Source organism: Echinops telfairi, unplaced genomic scaffold, assembly GCF_000313985.2.
Source record: "Echinops telfairi isolate 266 unplaced genomic scaffold, ASM31398v2 ScPeMD7_2565;HRSCAF=3150, whole genome shotgun sequence".
Lineage (NCBI taxonomy): Eukaryota > Metazoa > Chordata > Mammalia > Afrosoricida > Tenrecidae > Echinops > Echinops telfairi.
The window spans coordinates 5,257,632-5,271,077 of record NW_022106463.1 but is presented as its reverse complement, the minus strand read 5'-3'; the positions used below and the strand labels follow the sequence as shown (position 1 = coordinate 5,271,077).

General features: G+C 46.2%; 1 non-coding gene across 1 annotated transcript; it reads right to left on the bottom strand.

The window, feature by feature from the left end:
* Nucleotides 1-2,563: 2,563 nt before the first annotated feature.
* LOC115870867 lies at nt 2,564-2,689 on the bottom strand. The gene has a single exon (XR_004046967.1). It is a non-coding gene; the product is annotated as a small nucleolar RNA SNORA25 (small nucleolar RNA).
* Nucleotides 2,690-13,446: the final 10,757 nt, after the last annotated feature.

Sequence of the window (13,446 nt, the reverse complement as noted above, 5' to 3'; positions counted from 1 at the left end):
TGGGGGCACAGGGTAAACGAATCACTACGCAGGGCCTGGCGCTGTCATGACCTCTAATAACTGATTTCAAATACAATACAACTTCCACCTTGCCTCTTTGCAGCCCCTGCAGACCCACGCTGGGGTGTGCCTCGGCTTTAAGACGTATGAGACACCAAACAGGAAGACGAGAAGTAAGGATCACGAATGAGCGGGATGTGCACTTGCATAATGGAGCACTTGAGGAGCCCTGGTGGTGCAGTGTTCAAGCACACTGGCGGCTAAAGGGAAGGTGAGTGGTTCGAACCCACCAGCAACAAGGCAGAGAAAGATGGCAGCCTTGGCAGCCCTCCTGGGCAGCTCTGTTTGGTTCAGAAACAGCACTTAGCAACTAGGACACATGTCATAGCTATTTTTTTCTTTTTAGTAGCCAAGACATTTTATTTTTCTTCTTTGTTTTAAGTTACTGCTTCATTCCCCCCCAATAAATAAATAAATAAAAAGAATATTATTGTAACCGAAACACCAGAAAATGTGACAAAAAATCATCAACTATAAGAATCCTGGCAGCACTAAAAACAGCTGTGTATTCTTTTGGTTTTTTGGGGGGTGGGGTTGGGTTAATTTTTTGATTAGTTGAGATTTAATAGCTGTATCATATCATTCCACATTTCAATCCTGTCAAGTAGAATTGCACAGTTGTTCTCACGAATAGATACATTCGTATGTAATGTTTTACCCCAGTTTGGCCAACTACTATAATTCAGGGCAAGGTACGACCCTCTTTGAATACGAAATAAATAATACCAACGATTAAAAATAGATAAATTAAACACACACACACACACACCATGAGGGAACCAGGAGCTCTGGTGGCACAAAGGTTAAGCACTGGGATGCTAGTCACAAGGTTGGCAGTGGCAGCCCACCAGCTCCCCGGGAGATAAAGTCCTGGCCCTCTGCTTCTATCAGGATGACTGCTAAGAACACCCGATGGGGCAAGTCTCCTCTGTCACACGGGGTGGCCCTAAATCAGCTTAGACTCCGTGGCACCCAACAGCAATGGCATGCTATCAACCTACCCCTGCAGATTTCTTGGAAGAACAACTGAACAAGAATGTAGAGCGTCTTATTAAAACAACGTGTTAGCCAGAGACCAAAGAGACGTTGCCTTCACATCTCGGTGGCCAGCCCTCTGTGCTGCTGTGTGTAAACAGGAGCTGCGTCCTGGCTGGTTGCCAGCTCATGACGACCTGCTACTTCACAGAAAGAGACATTGCCTCGTCTTGCACTGCCCGGTGATCCTTGGTATGTCTGCGTCCTTTGGGATGACTAGTGTGTCACCCCATCTCAACCAAGGGTTTCCCTCAGGTGCATGAACACAAATTCGCTTCACAGGCCTCTTTAGAGCACTGAAGAGCAAGGATGTTACTTTGAGGACTAAGGTGCACCTGGCCCAAGCTTATGGTATTCTTCATTGCTTCATATGCATGTGGAAGTTGGATATTGAATAAGGAAGACCACAGAGAATTAATGCACTTGAACTGTGGTGCTGGAGCAGAAGATTGAAAGCCCCAGCCACTGCTCAAAGGACAAACCGATCTGTGTTGGAAGAAGTGAGGCCCGAGGGCTCCTTAGAGGCAAGGATGGCAAGACTGTGTCTTACGTACTTTGGGCATGTTATCAAGATAGACCAGTCCCTGGAGAAGGGCAGCATGCTTGATAAAGTAGAGGGGCAGCGAAAATGAGGAAGACCCTCAAGGAGATGGATGGCCACCGTGGCTGCAACAATGGGCTCAACCACGGGGGCCATTGTGAGGTGACTGAGCAGTGCTTCGTTCTGCTGGACGGAGGGTCACTATGGGTCAGAACCAAGTCAATGCCACCTGACACCACCACCACCACCAACAACAACAACAACAATAACGACTAGCTGGAGGTAGGGATCAATTAAACTGGGTCAGCAAATCTGATGGCCATTATTGTAGACATTCCAATACCTCAGTTTGCTCATCCATATGATACGTGAATCATCTTTATGATGTTATATGTATGATATGTGACTATTATATCAAGAAAACTACTTTTAAAAAGGAACCAAACTCGACCAATAGCCAATGGTTACTGTGGATACAGGAGGAAGAGTTTTTGCTTAGGAGGACTAAGTTCTGTTAGTGGTGGTAGAATACTTTGGAACAGGGTATCAACTGTGCAACTCAAAGAACATGATCAATGGCGCTGGAACATACATGTAGAAGTTGTTGAATTGGAGAATGTTCTGTTGTGTGCATTTTTGCCACCATTTAAAAGTAATTAGACAAATAAAATAATTAGACAAAAAAATAATTAGACAAGAAGAAATTGTTCTAAAATTGATTGTGGTGGTGATTGCACAACTCTTTTTTTGTTTGTTTTATAGATTTTATTTAATGTTAATAAATTTTATTTAAGGAGTTTGACATATCTTTGTCATCCATTGGTTCCTCTAAATCTTGTAAAAGTTCATCTTCAAGATAGCCCTGGTAAGAAAGAAATTACCCCTTGGTTGAACTTGGCGCGTGTTTTTATAAACTCCTGAATGTAACCATGTGTCTCCACAGGAGAAAACAGCACTGTGGAGGACGATGGCATTCCGTGGAGACTCTCTATCTGTGGTCACGGCATTAAGAGCTCTTGGTCTCAGTTCCACAAGCCCTCTTTGAAGTGACCTGACTTTACAAGTGTGCTCACCTTTGTAAGGAGCCACCATTGTCCAGTAGGCATTAATCTCAGATCTTGAAAGGGCAGAAACAAAATTTTACTGAGTATAAGATAAAGCTTATAGAAAATGTGTAGCTTCAATCTTTTTTAGTGTACATCTCAGCAATGTCCCCAATCGGTTATATGCTAGCAAGGTAGCAAAGACAAAAACCTCCCGGGAAGATTGCACAACTCTTCTTGATAGGATTGAACTATCGACTTGTACGGTATGTGGATGAAGTGCCAGTTAAAAGTGTTAGAATAACAAATAATAAAGTAGGAGTTTCTTTTGAGGGCCGAGTGAAGGAGTACATGTCAGTCCCGTAGGCTGGTCAGTGGCAGATGGTGGCTTTACTTTTACCAGTTGCCAATGAGTCGATGCAAAGTCCATGTGAGTCAGCTGGAACTGGGCTCCGTGGTGTCTTCAAAGACTTTCAGAAGGCCTTTCTTCTGAGGTGGCTCTGAATAGCCTCAAACCTCCAACCTCTTGGTCAGCAGCTAAGTGTCTAACCCTTCATGCCACCCAGGGGTCCTTATATTCAACTCCACTTTGAAGTCTGGTTCCCACCCAAACCAAGCCACTGCCACAGAGTTGATTCTGATTCACAGTAGCCCCATCTAGGGTTGTGAAGGCTACAGATATTTATGGGAGCTGAAAGCCTCATCTTTCTCCTGGAGAGAGGCTGATGGGTTTGAACCACCAACCCTGCAGTTACCCAACAGTGCAAGTAGGGCTCCCTGAAGTCTGCTAGATGCACGTACAGCCTTATTTTCCTACCTACCTACCCCCAAACTTGCTTCAGCCGTAATCTGTTCCCTCTCAGGTGACGACAGCTCCATCCTTCAGGTGCTCAAGGAAAAAAAATCTTGTCATCATCCTTCATCCCACCTTCTCTCTCACACACCCAAACTCAATCCTATTGGCCTTAACTTAAAGCTGTATTCGAAATAGGATTGTTGTCTATTACATCACTCGATATCCCCGTGTGAGCCACCATCGTCCCTGTGCCCCAGCTACGCCTCTGTCTGGATTATTCTCTCCCAGGCAGCTCCTTGGCTCCTGTGATAGGTAGGTTTTGTGTCAACTTGGCCTGGCTGGGATTCTCCATGGTTTGACACAGCTCACAGCCTGATGATGTCTCCTGGGGGTGGGACCTGTTCTGATACCAATGAAAGACACTCCATGGAGAACGGCTTCCTTTCCCTGCCTTCCTCTCTGCTGGCATGGATCCCGTGCCTGGTCCCTTGGGACCTGTGCCCACCGCCTGCAAGAGTGCCTGCCAATTCTGCAAGCCATCTGTGGCCTGCCATCACGTCTGATTTATCAGCCCATCACTGCCTCCACCAGTCTCTGGTTATCCTGATTCCCAGACCAGGGGATCGATGTGAGACAGGAAAAGCCTCCAGCACCATATCTGACTACCAGCCTGGATGTGGTCATTTCTGCAACCGCGTGAGCCCCTTTCCTTGGCACAAACGTCTCTTTGCGTATATATACAGACGTGTCACGCCTTCTGCTTCTCGAGAAATCTCAGCCTGGCATGGTTCCCTAGCCTCTTTCTGGTGTTGGTTCAAATGTCACCTGATCTTTGAGACACATTCCTGCAAACCCCACCTCTGAGCAGACATACTGTGGGCGTCCTAAGCAAGTGTGGCCCAGGTTGGCGTGGGGTGAAGTAGCATCAGATCTCTATTCAAGAGTAACAGGATCTGAGAGAGAAAAGCTACCCTAAAAGCTATCTCTGGCTCCTATCTGTGTTTCCACTGATGTTCCTATCAGGCGCAGATTTGATCACCTGTGGTATTCAGAAAATTGCCATTGTAGGGGATCCACTCCACGCTCACCCGGCTTTGAAAATGGTCTTTCTTCCGTCTGAAGCTGTCTCTGGAATTCCTTCATCTGGATCTTGGTTCGGTCCTTCTTGTTGTTGTCAGGTGCCATCAAGGCAGTTCTGGCCCACAGCGACCCTCTGCACTACAGATGGAAGCACGGCCCGGGCTTGCTCCAGCCTCACAGCTGTCCCTATGGTTGAGCCCATGTTGCAGCCACTGTCTCGTCCATCTTGCTGAAGGCCTTCCTCCTTTTCAGTGCCCCTCTGCTTTACCAAGTGTGATGGGCCTTCTTCAGGGGCGGCCCTCTCCTGACACCAGGTCCAAAGTCCTTGAGATGCAATCTTGCCTCTAAGGCACATCCTAGGTGTGCTTCTTCCAAGACAGATTTATTTGTTCCACAGGCAATCCATGGTACTTTCAATATTCTTGCCAGCGCCATTATTCAAATGCATGGATTCTTCTTTGGTCTTCCTCATTCAATGTCTTTTACATTGCTTCATATACATGTGAAAGATTGCCACCTCTTTCTCCCAGGTCTGCTGGGTTTGAACTGCCAGTCTTTCTGTTAGCATCTAAGTGCTCTAACCACTGTGGCATCAGGACTCCTTTCTGTAAAAAACACCCTGTGATGCTGGGGCTGGCATTGCCCTCAACGACCACTTTGTCAAACTCATTTCCTGGTATGACAGTGAATTTGACTATAGCCACAGAGTGGTGGACCTCATGATCCACATGGCCTCCAAGGAGTAAGAGCCCCCCTGGACCACCAGCCCCAGCAACAGCACTAGAGGAAGAGAGGCCCTCAGCTGCTGGGGAATCTTTGCCCCTAATTCAATCCCCCAACACACTGAGAACATTCCATCCAGACCCCCTGAAGGAAGGGGAGGGGCTTAGAGAACTCGACCTTGTCATGTACCATCAATAAAGTACACTATACCCAGAAGAAAAAAAAAAGCACCCTGTGGTTGAAAACACCATGACTCAGGTACCATGCCACCATCAGATAGCTTCGTTAGGCCCACAAACCACTTGCTGCAGACTTGACACCAATTCCTTGCCACCCTGGGTGGATCGGAGTAGAAAATCGTTCCACTGGGCTTCAGCAGCAGACCTCTTTTTGGAAACAGACTGCCAGGCCTTTCTTCCAAAGTGCCCCTGGACAGACTCAAGCCTCCGATCTATTGATCAACAGCTGAATGCATTCATTGTGCGCATCACAATGGGCCGTCAATCCAACAATTGGGTTTCAAGCTATTACCAGCCCCCATTCCCAATAAATATTTCCTTGTCATCCAGTTTATTTCGACTCAGGACAACTTTCCCTAGTCTGTTACAGAGGAGAAAACCACGGGGTGTTCTTACAGAGAGGTGTCCTGATGCCACAGTGGTTAGAGCGCTTGGTTATAATAGAAAGACTGGCAGTACAAACCCACCAGACCTGGGAGAAAGAGGTGGCAGTCGTCCTCTATCAAGGTTACAGCCTTGGAGACCCTAGGGAGCAGTTCTACGCTGCCCTACGAGACACTGGAAGTTGGGACAAGCTTGCTGGCAACAAGGTGTTTGTTTGTTTGTGGAAGTCTGTTGGCTGGCCTTTCTTCCACGGTCTTCCTAGGTGGGTTCAAATGATCACCTTCAGGTTTCAATGATCGAGGTTTCAAGGACGCTTCAGATTATTCCCTTTGCCACCGAGTTGATTCCAACTCATGGGATCCTCTATAGGGTTTCAGAGTCTGGAACTCTTTCTAGGAGCAGCCAACCTCTTCATTCTGCCTCAGAGGGCTGGTGGGTTTGAACCTTCAACCTTGCAATCAGCAGCTCCACCCTTAAGCTCCCTGGAGGCAGCCTGTGAGCACTCAGCTTGTGAAAATTCCACTCTGCTCTCCTTTATTCCCAAGGAGAGAGCATCTTGGGCTCCCTTTATGAATATGGAAATGCACAGATTGGAGAGAGGCGTACATCAAAAGCCTTGAAGATGGAAGGAAACACGCGTCCTACACTGGGCCTTTTCACGCCTTGGAAAGAACTCAAGAGAGCTCCCTCTGAAACACTCAGCCTTCCCAGATGGCGCTGTCCCGCCGACTGCCTTTGTTGCTGCACATAAGGCCCTTCTGACGCCCCGAATTCCAGGAATCTGGGCTTCTGCCAGAGCAGCGGAAGGATACGCATAATGGCAAGTCTCACCCACTCAGGGTGGATGTGTTTCTGGTTTGCTTGTTTTTTTAATTTCCCCCCCCCAGAAATACCCTAAGTGCTTTTCTTAGAGAAAGCAGCCATTTCACACTTTGGGACAAACACGGAGTGCGACTGGGGGGCCTAGCTGCGAAGAGCACCTCCGTGCACGGCAGCCACCTCCATTCTTCGCCAACTCGTGAGAGGACACATTGATAACAGGCCCAAATCAAGCCCACTGCAGGTGAAGCAACTCCAGCCCATAGCGACCCTATACCTTAGATAGGGTTTCAGAGGCTGTAAATCATTATAGAGGCAAACAGCCGTATCAATCTCCCTCATGGCAAGTGGTGGATTTGAACTACCAACCTTGCAGTCCAACGCTTAACTGACACCACCAGCAGGACTCCTTAAAATAGCAACCCCAGCCATCAAGTTGATTCCAACTCACTGTGACCCCATAGGACAGGATTGACCTGCCCCGGTGGATGTCTGAGACTGTAACTCTTTTCAGGAGTAGAAAGCTTCCTCTTTCTCCCTCAGAGGGGCTGGTGGTTTTGAACTATTGACCTTGTAGTTAGCAGCCCAACGCACAATCACCACGCCACGAGGGGTCCTTCTATCCAGGGACAAAGACTGGCAAAACGGAACTAGAGATTTTACCATGGCCGGCGTGGCCTGCTTTTAACATCCTGAGAACAATGTGGCCAGTCTGAAGCTTCAGCTGTTCAGGGGCCGTAGCTGCCTTGCTTCTGTAGAACTTCCAGACCAAAGCAAACTAGGAAGAAGGAGGCTTGGTGATTTCCTGCCAAATATGGGTCAGTGACAGCCCTGTGGGCCACAGTCGACTGGTCCAATGGTGCACAGGCTTGCTGTAGCTCAGGAGTCGACTCCAGCGCGGCCATCAACAATGTGAGGGCCAGAGTCTTCCAGACATTGGAACTGTGCTAGCCAATCAAACAGGAAGAACCCTCTGCCCCAGTGGAGCCTGGGGTCTAGATCATAATCAAGCAGCATAATAAACCATGTGGGGTGTCGAGAATGATGTGTGCTACGAGGCCAAAGGGCATCATAAATAAAAGAATGATGATGATGATGATGATGTGTGTGTGTGGTGTTTAGAGATGGCATTGAAAGGTAGGAGACTACTCACATGTAACCACCAGTGCTCCATGCAGTAGATATAGCAAGGACCAGCCTCTGGGCAGTCCTGGCTGGCCATTGTCAAACACAGCTGCTGGTGAGATGAGGAGCCAGGATGACCACTGGCGTCAACAACATGGAGGTCACTGTCCAGTCCAGTCCCTGTCCAGTTGCCATTGAGGGCACTTCAACTCATGGCCACCCATGCATACCAGAGTCGACCTGTGCCCCCTAGGGTTTTCAGTGACTGGTTTTTTCAGAAGTAAATCTCCAGGCATTTCTCCTGAGACACTTCGGGGTGAACTAGAACTTCATCTTCTTATTTAGCAGCCAAATGCATTCACCATTTACACTCTCCCGGGACCCCGCCAAGGTCAAGCAGTGTTAGTGGAACACTCAAAAATTCAAACTCACTGCCATCGAGTTGATTCTGACTCAGAACAGCCCAAAGGGCAGGGTAGAAGTGCTACTGTGAGTTTCAAAAACCGTAACTCCTTAGGAGGGTAGAAAGTCTCGTCTTTCTCCCATGGAGCCGTTGGTAGTTTTGAACTGCTGAATTTGCAGTTAGAGTGAAAGCCTAATGGACATGCTTTCAAAGGAGAATACACCCACTGAAAGCTCACTGCCATTGAGTGGATTCAAGCGGCCACATAGGGCAGAGGAGAACTGCTCCTGAGAATTTCCAAGACTGTAGATTGGAGCAGGCGGCCTCAGCTTTCGCCGGTGGCATTGCTGGTGGGTTGTAACCCTCAGTCTTGGTTAGTAGCCCACCACCTAACCCGAGAGATGAGGAGGAAAGAAATGGAGATGCCCGTGTGAGATGCAGTTCATGGAAATACACCAGTGCGAACAATGACACTGGCAAGGGGAAGAGAATAATGGGTGGTGTTTGAAGAGAAATAAATTTGTTTTATTTTGCCTTAGTTTTCATCAGTCAGAGAAATAGTAGCATCTCTCTGTGTTGATGGGAATGATCCAATAAAACATGGGAAGTTGCAGGACAAACAGGAAGAAATGCCAGCCCAGATCCTTACCAGAGAAAATGCAGATGGAGGGGAAATGTCAAACGTTTGCTGTGGACCTATGAGACTCTCTTGGAGACTGTGGGGGTGCATGGGGACGGGGGAAAGGGTGGTTACCAGGAAATCATTCCAAGTTCATGGATTGTGGTCATGGATTTAACATCAGACCACTCAACCCTGTCCTGGTTTGTCCCCGCCACACGGATCCTGTGGATATAGGCAGGGGTAGTGGAGAGTTCACTTTATCCAGGGTTGTATTTTTACCAGTCAAGATAAAAAATAAGCAAATACACAGATGGACAAAACAAATAAATGTGTGCAAAAGAGTAAGAGGCATATATATGCAAGGAAGTCATTGCAGTTTCCTACGGATTCTTGTTGAAGGGGAAGAGGACCTGAGGCACTTGCTGATGAAGACCAAGGATTGAAGCCTTTGCGATGGATTACAGCTCAATGTAGAGAAGACCAACATCCCCACAACTGGACCAACAGGTACCATCATGATGAGTGGAGAAAAGATGGAAGTTGTCAAGGATTTCATCTTGGCTCCACACTCAAAGCTCAAGGAAGAATCAGTCAAGGGATCAAATGATGCCTTGCATTGGGCAGACCTACTACCTCAGACTTATCTGAAGTGCTGAAAAGCAAACGTGTTACTTTGAAGACGACATTGTGCCTGACCCAAGCCATGATACTGTCAATGAACTCATGTGCTGCTGAAAGCTGGATATTGAATAAGAAAGACTGAAGAAGAAAAGATACATTTGAATCCATTATGTGGTCTATTATGCTGGGAAGATCCTCAGTGAGATGGATTGGCACAGTGGCTGCGGCAATGGACTTAAACATAACATCAATTGTGAGGAAGCCACAGGACTGAATGATGGGTTGAATAGAAACCAACTCATCAGCACGTAACAACTCAACAGCATGCTGGGAATGAAATGCTGAAGAGGAATGGAGTTGCGTTCATAATAAAAACGACCATTTCTATAGCTACCCTGAGGTACAGCACTGTCAGTGGTAGGACTATTATTCAAATTCACGACTATTATTCAAAATTGTGTACCAACAGCTAATGCCCCAAATAAAGAAAATGAAGATTTCTACCAGCATCTGCAGTTTTTAATTGAGCACAAACCGTATCAGGATGGGTTAATAATTTCTGGTGATTGGGATGTGAATGCTAGAAACACCGCAGTAGGATCAACAGTTGGCCTTGATGATCAACATTAGTTTGGAGATTGATTACATGATGGAATTTTGTAAGACCTACAACTTATTCATTGCAAATACCTTTTAAAAACCATATAAACAAAGGGGACTATACAGGTGGACTCCACCAGATGTTATAAACAGGGATCTTATCTCCTACATTTGTGGGAAGAGATGATGGCGAAACTCAGCATCACCAGTCAGAACAAGGCAGGGGCCAACTTCAGAACAGACCATTAACCTCTCATGTGTAAGTTGAGGTGTAATAAAAGTAAAACAGACCCACGGAGGCTCTATGCAGTCTCGAGTCCATCCCACTTGGGTTTAGACCATCTCAAGAATAGATTTGATGCCATCAACACTATTGCTGTTGTTGTTAGGTACTAGTAAGTCAGTTCGGACCCATAGTGGCCTTAGGCACAACAGAAGGAAATCTCGGGGTCCTGCACCATCGTCGCAATTGTGCCCATACTTGAGCTCGTGGTGGAAGCCACAGCGTCAATCCATCTCCTTTCTCTTCTTCATGCCCTTCCACTTCACCAAACTTCACGTCCTTCTCCAGGAACTCACCCATCCAGGTGAGGTTTCTACAGTACGCAAGATGAAATCTTGTCATCCTTGTCTCTAAGGTGCGCTCTGGCCAGAATCCTTCCAAGACAGACGTGCTTGCTCTTTTGTCAGTCTATGGTAATTTCAGTATTCTTCTCCAGCACCCCAGTTCAAGTGTACCTTTCTTCTTCGGTCTTTCTTCCATATTCAATGTCCAACTTTCACATGCATATGAGACAACTGTAAATTGCTGGGCTTGGGTCAGGTGCACCTTAGTCCTCAAAGTAGCGCCCTTGCTTTGAACACTCTAAAGATGTTTTATACAATAGATTTGTTCAATGCAGTATCTCTGATGATCTCTTGACTGCTGCTTCTATGAGCATTGATTGTGGACCCAAGTAAGCAAAAACCCTTGACAACTTCAACCCTTTCTTCATTTCTCATGATGTTACCTATTGGTCCAATTGTGAGGCTTTGGGTCTTCTTGAAGCTGAGTTATAACCCACACTGAAGGCTGCAGTCCTTGATCTTCATCAGCAAGTGCTTCACGTCCTCACGCCCTCCTCACTTTCGGCTGGCAAGGGAGTATCACCTGCACATCGCAGGTTGTTGAGAAGCCTCTTCCAACCCGGATGCTGCACTCTTCCTCAGAGAACCCAGCTTCTCTGATGATTTGCTCAGCATTCAGATTGAACACGTCTGATGAGAGGATCTAATCCTGACACACACCTTTCCCGATTTTAAATCATACCGTGTGCTCCTCGTCTCTTCTCACAGTGGCCCCTCGATCTGAGTGAGCACAATGAAGTGTCCTGGAATTCCCATTCTTCTCAAGGTTTTCCACAGCTTGTTATGATCCACACAGTTGAAGGCCTTGGCAGAGTCAATGAAACACAAGCAAGCATCTTCCCCATGTTCTCTGTTTTAAACCAAGATCCATCTGACATCAGCAATATATTTTGTTCCATGGCCTCCTCTGAACCTCTGGCAGCTCCCTGTTAATGTACTGCTGCAACCATTGTTTAATGCTATTCAGAAAATTTTACTTGCATGTGCTATTGATATTTTCTATATCTCTATCTGCTTATCGAAGGATGCTATTAAGCCTTCCTCCAAGTCTGATGCTGCACTCTTCTTCGTATAATCCAGCTTCTCTGATGATTTGCTGGCATATCTATTGAACCTCTCGTATAGGTGAGAGAACACAACCCTAGCACACACCTTTCCTGATTATAAACCATGCAGTATTCCCTTGTGCTGTCTGTGCACCTGCCTTTTGATCCACATACAAAGTTTACCTAGGTTTTATTGACTACACAAAGGAATTCAATACGTGGATCATAACAGACAAAGAATGGGAAATTCAGAACACTTCATCGTGTTCATGAGAGACCTATACATAGCCCAAGAGGCCATTGTTTGCATGGAACAACTGCATCATTTAAAGGTAGGAAAAATGCGTGTCAGGCTTGCATCATTTTACCATATATATTCATCTGTATCCTGAGCAAATAAATAATCCAAGAAAGAAGAACACAGCATTAGGATTGGAGGAAGACTTATTATGGACCTTCAATATGCAAATGGAATGATTTTGCTTGCTGAAACTGAAGAGGACTTGAAGCATTTACTGATGAAGATCAAAGAATATACAGACTTTAGTATGGATTATACCCTAACATCAGAGAAAAAAAATTCTCACAGCTGGTCCTAAAAAGAGATCTTTTGCAGAAGATCTGTCCAATGCACTGTTACACGAGGGGGTACCTGTGGACTGTGCTGGGCGGAGCTTTCATAGTACTCATTTTCCCCAGCTAGGTGAGCAGCAAGCAACTGACTCAGAGTTAGCATCCCCGGTGGCATCACCTTGGAAGGGTCTATCTGGTCAGAGTGAATTTTTTCATAAAAGTAGTATTGCTCAAACCTTGTTTTTTGTTTATTTTTGTGATGGCTGATTTAAGAGAACAGTGTGCGGCTGTGAGATTTTGTTTCCTGTTCAATAAAAATGCCGCAGAAACGGTTGTGGCAATGACAGTGCCACGGGGAAAACTCAAGTGTGTGAGTGGTTTTCTTGTTTCAAAAAAGGTGAAATGCTCTGATGACAAACCTTGTTCTGGACATCCGTCAACTTCCCAAACAGATGAAAATGTCAACAAAATCCACGCACTTGTGCTCTAAGACCAACGGCAGACCATTGAAGAGATGCAAACGTTATCTGGACTATCTTGGTGCTCAGTTCAGCTAATTTTAACAGAAGATTTGGGAATGAGAAGGGTGGCGGTGACATTTGTGCCTTGGGTTCTGACTGAACAACAAAAGAACTTTGAAAACACAGCTCCGAAGGGACCCAAGCTTTTTTTCCAAGGTCATGACTGCTGATGAGACATGGTGCTATTCTTACAACCCTGAAAGCAAACATCCATCAAGCCAGTGCAAGACACCACTGTCACCTCAGCCAAAGAAAGCTCATCAAGTGAAATCAAAGATCAAGATGATAATGTGAGGGGGTTATGGCATTTGGAGTTCATTCCACCAGATCAGACTGCTAATCAAGCTTTGTATTTAGTGGTTCTGAAACTATTTCATAACAGTGTGTAACAAAAAAGGCCTGATTTGTGGATGATGGGAGACTGGTTTTGCCACCACGACAATGCACCTGCCCACACAGCCATCTAGTGTGCCAGTTTTGGTCAAAAACCAGCATGCTTCTCTTGCCCCACTCACCTTACTACCAGACCTCACTCCGTGCAACTTCTTTTTGTTTCTGGGAATGAAGAGGGACATGAAAGGACAGCAA